Below are 12,319 nucleotides of genomic sequence, written 5' to 3'. Positions count from 1 at the left end.
TTTTAGTTTGTACTGACTTCACTAGTGCTTTTTCTGTAGCCTGTTGTAAAACTAGGCAAATATCTAGATGAGTTGATGTACCCCTGAGAGACCTCTGCGTACCCCCAGGGGTACACATACCCCTGGTTGAGAACCACTGACCTAAAGCAGTCAGTGGTGGATATTAACAGCCTCCTCACTCCTGCAAGAAGCACAGCTACAAAATACCTACTCACCACCTGGCCTCGCCTTCTCCATGTTCAGAGGAAGTTGAACCTTCAGTGGGGAAGCTTCATCAGCTCTGGTGTTACAATGAAACAAAAATCCTCACTCCATTTTCTATGCCTTACATTCACCTCAGGGAGCCACCCGTTTGCATACCTTATGTGAGATAAAACATGATGCTGTGGCAGTGCATCCTCATGTCACAACACTCTGTCAGTGTCACCCTGTAATCGTAGCATGAGAGCTGTGGATCTTAGACTTCCCAGTGCAGTGAAGGAAAGAGAGGAGGGAAAAAATAGAAGTATGTCAAAAAACAGAGAAAATAAATTATTTAAATTTAAGATTGCATAGGAAGCATGTTAATATGAGTGACAATGTTCCAATAGCAGCTTCCCCTCAGTAAGGGTAGGAAAGCTTCTAACAGCAACCCTGAAGCAAAGGCTACTAGTTCTCCAGATGAGTCAGATCCTTGAAGTAGAGCAAATTTCAGAGCAGAAGTGAACTCCCAAACTAGAGCAAACTTCTGAGATGAACCAAGCATCTAAGGTGGAATGAACTCCTGAACTAGATGGAGGAGCCAATTTCACCTTGTAAAATATGGAGCAGCTGTAGTTTTCTAATTAAACTGAGCTCCCAAAAAGCAATCCACTCCACAGGGCTGGAGCAAGCACCTAACTAAATTATGCTATTGACCAGCAAGTTGAGTGAGGGCTAGAGCATCTACACTGATCTCCTAAAGTGGAATAAATTTGGAGTAAACTTTACAGTCCCTCAGTCCCACCCTTAAGACATTCTGGCCAATCAGGCCCTTCTACCTCCCCCAAAATGGAATCTCATAGCTGCCAGCAAACATTGCAGCACCTCCCCCACTCCAAGAAATCTCCATCAACACAGCACCCTAAGGTAAAATATAACTCTAGCTCAATTCTTGTAGGGTAAAGGCAACCAGAGGAAGAAACCAACCATTCAGAGCACACCCCATAACTGCTTTTTAACTTCCTATCTGTCCTTGCAGTTGATTAAAGAATTTTAATATTATCCGTGTAACTGTTTCACAAACAAGCCCCCTGGGTTCCCATGCTCTCTGTGGCAGGCTGCTCCGGGGCAGTCAGTATGTGGCGACAATGTGATCCCACACTGGGACGTGTTATCTGTTGATGCAGTGCCCTGGCCTTGTTCTGTTTTGACCAAAATTTTTTGGATCCTTTAATTCTTGGAATGCCAAAGATGAGTCTCCTCAACTGCTACTACTGGTCCCTTTTGCTAAGTTCTCAGACAACCCCCATGAGCTCCTGAACCCTCCTGCCACCCCTCACCTCCAACTGCCAGATTCACCCACTATCTCCTCCATCAAGCACTACAGCCCTCCCCCTACTGCTGATCCCCTCTACTAATCCCCAATAGGTGAGACAGCCCCACCCAGCTACCTAAATCCTCCGATATCTCAAACAAGAGCCCAGAGCTCCTAATTCCTAAACCTGACCCAAAGTGTCCACAGCCATCGATACCTCCCACTCACTTCCAACAAGTGATCCACACCTAGCTGCATGGTTCTCTGGCAATCTGAGCTGCCCTGACTACCACATCACCATGTGGTCCCTACCAAAGGCATCTTGACCCGAATTCTGCCCCATTGCCACTGTAGACCAAACTAGATCCCAGACCAGGCCCACTTCCCACGCTCTGATGCGCTGTGTGTTCCAGACGGTTGATAGCCACCAACCCTGCTCCCAGTCCCAAGGACACTGTTTCCAGGTGTCATTTACTGGAAAATACTGTAGACAGCATTGTAAGGCTAATGGTTTCTCAAGCATTTGCTCATAGAGCACTACGACTGGCCTATGAACACCCTTCTTCAGCATCCTCCAATCAGGAGTCTCCAAGGGGAGGTGGGTCCCTAACACCCACTTTCCCTAACCGCCAGCTCCTCAGAACAACTAGAAGATAAATGTGGGAGGGAGGGCAGGGCATAGCTTGGTGAAGCCATGCAGCTTCTGCTGACTAGCAAAGGGGAGCTAGAAGGGGTCTGGTTGACTATGAACGATGTTCATAACAGGCAAGAGGCATCCTGATGCCACTAGGTGTCTCTGCTGTACTGCACGTGTGATTGTAACAGGGCTGCAGTAAAGCCCATATGGCTCTGTACTGAAAAGCAGCAAGGGGAGCTGCAGCCTGGGGTTGAGGAGGTGCATTGGCTAAGCAATGGGGGAGCCCAGATTGGGCATAGCAGGACAGCAGAGGCATGTAACTTTTATGCCCTTCATTGTGCAAAATCGTTATTTTCTGCCCATCTAGGTCCTTATAAAGGTCCCACCATCACAGTGTCTGGGCACCTTCCATATCGTGTTCTTCCTTCCCAGACTCTGGGAGAAATAGCTTGATTAGTTGCTGGGCTGAAAGCATGGGGTATGTGTTGAGTGTGGGAGTATTGCTTGATCACAGGATGACTATGAGCTGCCAATGTGATATGGCCATGAAAAAAGCTAACACGGTCTTGGGATGCATCAGGCAAGGTATTTCCAGTAGAGATAAGGATGTGTTAGTACCGTTATACAAGGCACTGGTGAGACCTCCCCTGGAATACTGTGTGCAGTTCTGGTCTCCCATGTTTAAGGAGGATGAATTCAAACTGGAACAGGTACAGAGAAGGGCTACTAGGATGATCTGAGGAATGGAAAATTTGTCTTATGAAAGGAGACTCAAGGACTTTGGCTTGTTTAGCCTAACCAAAAGAAGGCTGACAGGAGATATGATTGCTCTCTATAAATATATCAGAGGGATAAATACCAGAGAGGGAGAGGAATTATTTCAGCTCAGTACCAATGTGGACACAAGAACAAATGGATATAAACTGGCCATCGGGAAGTTTAGACTTGAAATTAGATGAAGGTTTCTAACCATCGGAGGAGTGAAGTTCTGGAATAGCCTTCCAAGGGAAGCAGTGGGGGCAAAAGACCTATCTGGCTTCAAGATTAAACTCGATAAGTTTATGGAGGAGATGGTATGATGGGATAACATGATTTTGGCAATTAATTGATCTTTAAATATCATGGTAAATAGGCCCAATGGCCTGTGATGGGATGTTAGATGGGGTGGGATCTGAGTTACTACCGAGAATTCTTTCCTGGGTGTCTGGCTGGTGAGTCTTGCCCATATGCTCAGGGTTCAGCTGATCACCATATTTGGGGTCGGGAAGGAATTTTCCTCCAGGGCAGATTGGAAGAGACCCTGGGGGTTTTTCGCCTTCCTCTGTAGCATGGGGCACGGGTCACTTGCTGGAGGATTCTCTGCACCTTGAAGTCGTTAAACCATGATTTGCAGACTTCAATAGCTCTGACATAGATGAGAGGTTTATCGCAGGAGTGGGTGGGTGAGATTCTGTGGCCTGCGTTGTGCGGGGGGTCGGACTAGATGATCATGCTGGTCCCTGCTGACTTTAATATCTATGAATCTATGAATAAATTATGGAGGGAAAATGCAGACATAGGCAGGAGTCAGAGTAGCAGCCGTGTTAGTCTGTATTCGCAAAAAGAAAAGGAGTACTTGTGGCACCTTAGAGACTAACAAATTTATTAGAGCATAAGCTTTCGTGAGCTACAGCTCAAATGCATCCGATGAAGTGAGCTGTAGCTCACGAAAGCTTATGCTCTAATAAATTTGTTAGTCTCTAAGGTGCCACAAGTACTCCTTTTCTTTATAGGCAGGAGTGTTGCAGTTAGTTGGGAAGGTGATGAGCTCCAGTTTCCTTGCGGGGGACATTTCAGAAAAATTTGGGGCTGGGTGAGGGGGGAAGTTGTGTCAGCATATAGAACATATGTGATTATATTGTATCCTGCAAAGTCTGGGTTGGGAGGCAAAAAGAGGAAGACATAGTGAGCATATAGAACTATGAAAAGTTGGGTGGTAACTGCCCCCTCTTCGCCATAGAAAATGATGCCACTGGCTCTTTGCTGTCTCTTGCTGGAGTAAGTGTCATGGTCAGAGTCCAGCTCCCAAGAAGGTTCTATCTGCTGTATGTACAAGGCATAGCTGTTGTGGGAGCACATGATCATGGAAGGGGAGATGATCTTTCAGGTCATCATCATGGCAAATCCTCAGTGGACATAGCCTCCTTGCAGATCGAGTGCCACCCAGATCCATCTCTACCTAGATCCTTCAGACAGTCTAGCTGCCTGTTCAGTCATCCATCCCTGGCAATCTTATTGCAACGCTGAAGCTTTTGGCGACCACATGACCGCTAGCTGTGTAGCAGCATTCCTTGGTAAATGCACAGGTAGCTAGGACCAACCCCATGGAAGGCTTTGAATGTCAGAACAGAGAGCTTGAACTGGACTCTGTGTTCAGTGGCCAGCCAGTGCAGCCGGCACTGAGCTTATGTGTTCATGGCATTGTGTGGCTAGACAGAAGGGCTGCTGCATTTTACACCACTTGAAGCTTTTTCAGAGCATATGGAATAGCTCCTTGAGATAATTCTCTTGCTCCCAGCTTGCTTTTCTAAATTATTTCTAAGATGCCTATCACCAGGGCATCTAAGCACCAAACACTGGGTGATTGCTCCTCTTTGATCCCTCCTGATCATCCCCTGATGTAACCATAATTGCAACGTTATTCACTACTACTGCATGCATCTTCCCTTGTGCTCCTGATGTCCCTAACAGATTTCACTGTTAGATGGGCCAGCTTCCCCTGACCTCAGCTTCTAGTTTAAAGAATCAACCCCTGCCACCCCCCAAAACTTCATAACTTAAACTGCCCTGATTTACTTTTTTTCTCTTCCTTAAATGTCTGGGAGGAAGAAGTTGGCTGGTTCCATGTGCTGAGTCTGTAGGGGGAAAGGGCCTTCCTGGTATCTCTCATCAGCATCCGTCCGTAATCACTACCCACTGCGTAATGACAGTAATTAGGAAGAGCGAAACTGCCTCAGGACTGGAAGAGCTGACGGAGTTAGGGGAGCCAGATGGTGTTCGCACTTAAGGAAAGATTTTTTAAAAAGCACTCCAGTTAAATCAGCTTTCATTTCCTTTATTTTGTGTCAGAATTGCTTTGGTCCTGCATAGCTTCCAAGAGGACTTGGCAGGTTCTGTGGGTCAATATACAGCATGCCTGGTGGGTGCAGAAGTATGATATACACCATGTCAGTGCTGGGGGCGCCCAAGGATAGATGAGGACAACCTGAAGAGCAGGAGTCTTGAATCCAGGATCCTGGCCTGGTCTTTGGATTAAGTTGTCAGGGACCTCACGCCTGTCCTCCAAGCCCTATTGCCCCGATGAATCCATGCAGGCTGGGAATGCAGGGAAAGAGACCAGAGGCAGAGAAATGGAGGGAAACAGAATGGGCAGGATGTCAGGAAAGAGGTGGGAGGGAACTGGGTGTGGGAAAGTCAAAAGAGGAGGGGGTTGGAACGCAAGGAAATGGAGTGGGAGGGTGGTCGTGGATGAGGGGGAAGGAGCCACTTCTCCTTTGGGTGCAGCTGCTCTCTATCAGTGCAGCTCAGCACAGAGCGCTCTGTGGACCAGAAGGTCGTGGGCTCATAGTCAGTGTTGATGCTGCAGTCTGAAGGGAGGTGTAGGCCTCATCTTTCTGCAGAGGAGGCGGGGATAACCGACTCTGCCAACGTCCCCTGTCTTGGCTGAGCAAGTCCCAGGGCCTGGTGCTGCAGATGGGCTTTCGCTGAGGGCACGCTGGCCGTAGCTTGTACCCACAGAGCCCCTGCAGCACCAGGCCCTGGCTCCCCAGCTGACCGGGAAGCCGTTATCCATCTTTCTAAACCCTGGCAATATAAATATCCTTCCTTCTCCCCCCACCTTGCATTCATGAGATATGAACAGAGAGGCCTGGAGAACAGCCACGGGGGTAGGGAAGGCACTGTCTGGCCCACTGGTTGGTGTGGGAGGAGTCACTCTGTCACCCCACAGCCATAATTAACGGGCTCCAGTATTTGACTCTGCTGGAACAAAGGGCTGTCTCTTACCCAGTTATTAACCGGGAAGTGGCTGTCGGGAATGACGGCATATCATGTAACTGAATCTGCCACATTGCTGCTGCTGTACAGGGCCTGAGAGGACAATGCACTGGAGAGGTGGGCGGGAGCAGGGTAAGCTGCAGACTGTGTGTGGGAAGAGCAGATCATTCAATACCCTGGCTACTCAGCCTTATGGACTTTGCTCTGTATTATAAACCTTGTAACTTAGGACCTCTTGCCTACTCTTGGCCATTTGTTTCATGCAAGGAAGTGAGTTTGGGGGGTATCACTTTCTGGATCGTGCAAGAGCACCAGGGGTAGTGGGGAGGCCTCTGGGATGTGTCCAGGCCTCTACCACGGAAAGCAGACATCTCATGGTCACCTTTGTGCTCCCTGCCAGTGCCAACACAGCCCATCCTCTAGTGCCCAGTTTGCAGTTCATGGCATTGCAGCTAGGGCACTGCAATAACTCTCTTCCTTTCACCTGCATCTGTTCTCCATGCCTGTCTGCTCATCTCTCCTAGAACTCCCTCCACCACAGAGCCCTCTCCCATTTTCCAAGACCATGCACCATTGTGGCACCCTCTTAACCCCCTCCTACAAACCGAGGACCCCCTATCCTCAAGCTGCATCCTGCCCCATCCTGAGGAGGAACCAAGCCACAACCAAGGACTGTGGTGAGCCCAGGTTGAGTTGATTGGTTCTGCCTGGCCAGGGGGTTCCATGTTCCAGGAGGGAACGGGACAGCCCCATCACTTCCCCTGGCAGAGGTGGAAGTGTGTGTGTGTATGGGGGGTGCCATTGTGAGTGAAAGCAGGAGTCCTAGCAGAACAGTCCTGGCTGCAGTTACTCCGGAACAAGAGAAATAATGAAACTATTTGCAAAGAAGCAGTAAGAGCTAGTTATTGGTCCTGGTGTGGTGGCTGGGGAGGAAGCATGACAAGAACAGAGTGCTAGTGTGTGCAGCTGTGCCCAGGTGACATAACTAGGAGAGGCCACTGCCACTGCCTGTGAGTGCCTAAAAGGGATGAACACTAACAAGCGAGAGGAACTGTTCTGGGTGGCCCAAAGGGCTCTGGCTGGGAGTAACGGGCTGAAATTGAGTAAAGGGGAAGCTGGATGTCAGAAAAGATTTGCTGAGCAAGAGGACTATTGGACACTGGAATAGTCTCCCAAGAGAAGTGGTGGAAGCCCCATCTGGCTTCTTGTTGAGACACAGGTGAAGGTATGAGTCTCTCTACCCGCTGGGATGATGGAACTCTTCTGCTTCTCAGGGTATGAGGAGACTATATCCTAACTAAGCTAAATAAAGGTAAAAGAGGTTAATCTGCTGTTCTTAGTCTAGACATACCCTCACCAAGTAGAGGAAGGATTTGGGAGATGGGCGGGGTGCTGAGTGGGAGAGACAGAAGAGGCCTGGCAGAGCTCCTCCCTCAAATTAGAACCACAGCAGAAATGCTGGTCTGAATGCTCTACCCTGGGACCTGGGAGATCTGCACTCAGTTCCCTACACAGCCACACATCTCCAGTGTGATACTTCACCTTCCTGTGCTCCGCTCCCCCTCTGGCGGTGGGTATGATACTTCTCTGGGGTGTTGTGAGAGTGACTTCAGTCATGTCTATGAGGTGCTCCAACGCTACCATGGCAGGGGCCTCAGAAGTCAGATAAAAGGCCAACTCTACTCATCCTTTGAGTTTGAAGGATTAATTTAAAAAAAAACAACGTGGTTCATTGTTTTCAGCTTGCTATGTCATCAGCCCACTTGGTGACTCTTCCTTTCCCCCCTCCACCCCCTGCAGAAGACCCATGGGCTGGTATAGGAATGCAACAGGATGTGGGATCCCCGTTGCAGGGGTTGGTGAGGGGAAGGCATTCTGGAGTGACACAAATCCTTCCTGATTCCTGAAGTGAGTGAAGGCGACAGGCAGATTGTAAAGGGAGTGTGCCTGGCCTGGTGTCAGTGCCTTGTGTTGACAAGAGACTGACCCTTTCCCACCTGGGGCATCTTGGATTGTCGCCCAGGAGCAATGCGCTCAGCTCCTGCTGTCTACTGTGGCTGGCAGTGAGCTAGTCCTCCTTTCTCTTCTCATTAAGGGCAGAAGGGATTGATCTAGTTGTTGATGAATGACACATTCAGATTCAAATGGCTATAGGCATCTGGCATTGACCACTGCTGGAGACAGGATACTGGACTAGATGGACCAGAAGGCTTAATACTAGACTGTCCAGGCCATTGGTCTCTTGGCAGTTTCTATGCCTATACAGCAAAGCAGAGTCTGGGGAGGTGGAAGAGGATATCAGGTATATTCGTGAGGTCACTGATGAACTCTCTTCTCTGTGCAGGCTGGGGCTGATCCTCAGAGAGAACCCAGGAATCCAGTTCAGGGTCCTCTCCTGCCAGGGGCTGACCCCAGGGCTTAGTCCATCTGGACCCAGGAATCCAGTTGAAGTTATCCTCTTTGCAAATAATGCACCAGAGGCTTATTCTAAGGCAGCAGAGTTATGGCTCCAGTTCTCCTCAGCAGGGCTGCATGCAGAGTCCACTGCAGTTCAGTTAAAAAATATGCTGCCAGGTCTTCTTTTTGGTCCCGGTTATATACAGCCTGCTTTTCCCTCATGGCAAAATCCTATAGAGTTTAACTCTACCCTTTCTGGACCGCTTTGTGAAAACCATCCTTTAGAATTGAACTGAGAATCCTATCCTTCTTATAGGATGGCTGAGAAAAAACATAGAAAGGATAGAACTGCCTGTGAAATACTGCGGGCCAGATCCTCAGCTGGCAAAAATCCGCACAGCTCCAAGAACATCAGTGGAGCAATGCCAATTTACATTAGCTAGAAATGTGGCTGGGTATGTTTTCTACAGTATTTTCCATAGAACCCTATTGAATTTGGTAGTACTTTTCCATAAGGCTCGGTGCTTTATCTCAGTCCCAACCTGCATCACCCCTTGTTGTTCAATTCCTGGAACTCTTCACACAGCTCTGCCAAGGTACTTCACTCTCAACCTGCTGTACTCCCTGCTGATCTACACAGAGAGCTCCACGAATGCCCCTCATTTCTGACCTGCAGATGTAACCATTGTATAACACAGCAAGGGAGCCTGCTGTAAACTGCCGTCAGTCACAGCTTGTTTCCCCCGTTGCCATTCAGAATCCACCTCCTAAGACAGAGGACAAACTTTGGTCTCTGCAGCCCCACCCCACATCTTCCCTCATGACAGCAGCTGCTCTACACATCCTCTTCCACCGCACTGCCAAGGTACATCAATTCTGACCTGCAAAGCCCCTGCAGGTTAAGCTGAGGCACAGTTCTGCCCATCCCCCAGATAAGTACACTCTTAAAGCTGGTGCAATTTTGAGTTTAAAACACGGGCACTGCTCCATTTAAGAGTGGTACGCTGCCGCCTCTCCTAATGCTTTTATTTGAGTTTCGTTGCAGTCTTTTCTAGAACCTATATCAGTATACAGTACCTGCACAGGAGTTATTAAATTATACAGTGCTTACACGTGTAGGGAACAGCATGCTGAGTCCCCAAGACTTGGCCTCTATTTGTATCCTGGTGTGTGAGGCAATGCAAGGGTGCGATGTGCTTGGGGGTTGATGGTAAAGGGAAGTGTGTGGGAGAGAAAGTGTTGCAAGGAATTGTGGGTAGACGGCAATAAGAGTTAGCTCTAAAGCATGAGATAATACTTTGTTCCCAAAAAATGAGTGACCACAAGTCTTACAGTGGACTCCTGAGCAATGGCATTGAACAAGAGATGGACATCCTTTGTGGTGCGGAAGGTAGAGGACAGCTGGATAATGGCAGATGGGAGAGGACAGCTGGCTAATGACAGGGGCCATGCCCTTGCCAGCCACATGTGCCAGGAGTGGTGAAGGATGGTAGCGCACCGAAGTCATGTAGTGGGGCTATGAAAAATAGCTGGCCAGGAGAGCACTGGAGAGGCCTTTGCCCTGGAGTGGGACTGAGAGCAAACAGTGAGGCATACATGTATACGCATGCTTTTAAAAAACTTAAAAAGTCCTTTCTGCCAAGTGCCCATGAGAGCAGTGCATCCTGGGAAGTGGCAGACTGTGCCCTTCATGCTGGCAGTAGGCATGTCTTGTCCTGTCAGCTCCGGTGTCTGACTGTAGCAGCTTGCTAGATATTCTCAAATCCTGGAGGCTATTTTAAGCACAGATCGATGGCCTAGCGCAGGGCCCGTTTTTCAGTAACAGGGGGGTCAAGGTTGGGAATAGGAAGCAGCAGGGAGGCTCGGCTGTGTGAATTTGGAGAGAGGAATGAGAGCAGGAAGCTTGATCTGGTATTGGTCTTATAAAAACTACAACATGATCAAAGCAAGGGTAGAGCAAGGGAGAAGGAGATGAGGGCAGGGGAAGGCTAGGACAGCATTTTGATTCCATACTCCCTTGGGTTGTGATCTCATTAGATTCCCTGAGCCAAGCTGGGTCAGCCCCGGTCTGTACAGCGTTTGGCTGGGAAACCCTAGGGAAAACCCAGAAGCCGCAGGAAGTAGTGTTGGTGTTTTAGCCTCATTCTTCTCAGCACAGATCTGACACCTCAGTATGGTGCAGGCAGTATTGTGTTACTGGAGGTACTGTCTTTCAGATGAGACCTAAAACCAAGATCCTGCCCACTCATGGTAATTAGCTGTCCCTTGGGACTTTTCAGAAGGCGGAGTGTAATCAAAGTGTCCTAGCCTAGTTCAAACGTGGATAAATGCATTGTGCCAACCTAAATTCTCGCATGAAGTGTCAATCACATGGATGTCTTCTTCACTTCCTTCCCTAAACTGTGGTGTTGTGTGGCTGTGTACTATTAAACAGCTGCTGCTGTCGACACCATAGAAGTAACTTCTTTTCAGTGACAGGGAATCTAGAAAGGGCATTGGGACAAAAGGTGGTACAGCAAAGTAAAGGGATATGATGGAGGGACCAGTTGTAGCTCCACAGGTAAGGTTGAGTTGCGTTTTGCACTTTATGCAGGGATTCAACCTGTCTGTTATATATGAAGAAGAGCATGCCTCTGCCCTAACATTAGAGCACTTACTCTTCAAGAATAGAATGATTTTTTCTCTTTTGTTGGTGAGGATTAACAAGTAAATAAGCTAATTCATTTATTAATTAACATTAATTTTGAAATGCGTCTTTTAAGAAATTTAGCACTGGATATCACACTTTTTTTTTTGTCCTGAGTGATCCCAATAAAGGAATAACACAGACTCTTCAAACTTCTCATATAGTTAAAACTCACCGAAATCTTATATATAGGCTACTTGAAGCCTTTTTTTTTTTAGGATTAAAGTTTATTTTTTGCTGCTATTCTTCATGACTGAAAGTTTCTCCTTCACCAGCTGATGGAGGTTAATATTCTTCAGAGGATTCAACCACTAACTGTCCTCTTTCAAAATGGCTGCCATCTCCCATTGTTCTCAGCAGGACAAACTATCCATAGCAAAGATGGCCATCACCATTCACCTGCTCCTCACAGTGCTCCTCTTTGCCTTCTGACAACACAGAGGTCCCCAGTCTTCCCTGAGGGCATCTTGTGGTCTCAGTCCCACTGAAAAGAATGGGAGATGGTGGCCATTTTGAAAGAGGGCATGTTAACTGACGGCAGACTTTGGCCCAGTCCTATTCAGAACAGAGTTATCAGCTATTCGAAAAGCGGGAAATTGTTAGTAAGTTTTTCTGAAGGACAAGATGTTATTCATCAGCCTCTGATAACAGAAAAATTTCCAGGTTTGAAAAATAGTGGCAAAAATTACCATTAATACTTAGTATTTCATTACAAAAACTACCTATTTACAGCAGATATACACACCAAAGAGGACAAGAGAGGGTAGTTGGTGCGGGGGGGGGCACGACTGGAAATTGTGTGTGTGTACATGTATCTGTGCATGCATGCATGTGTGGTGAGCACACAGGGGAATGTGCGGAACAGGAAGGAGTGAGGAAGGCAAAGCAACTGTAAAGTCAATGTAACTGGCCAGTATACTTTAGCTTCTTTGTGTTGCTCCAGAGTGGGGTAAAACAACCAAAGCACATGAGTGAATCTGACCCTAAAAGTTAAAATTAAAAAAAGGGAATAGTGATTTCAGATTGATACTACATATCTTTAAATCATTAGAAATATTCCATGGTAACA

The sequence above is a fragment of the Dermochelys coriacea genome, chromosome 1, assembly GCF_009764565.3.
Source record: "Dermochelys coriacea isolate rDerCor1 chromosome 1, rDerCor1.pri.v4, whole genome shotgun sequence".
Taxonomy (NCBI): Eukaryota; Metazoa; Chordata; order Testudines; family Dermochelyidae; genus Dermochelys; species Dermochelys coriacea.
The sequence above is the reverse complement of the archived record's forward strand: the minus strand, read 5'-3'. Positions refer to the sequence as shown.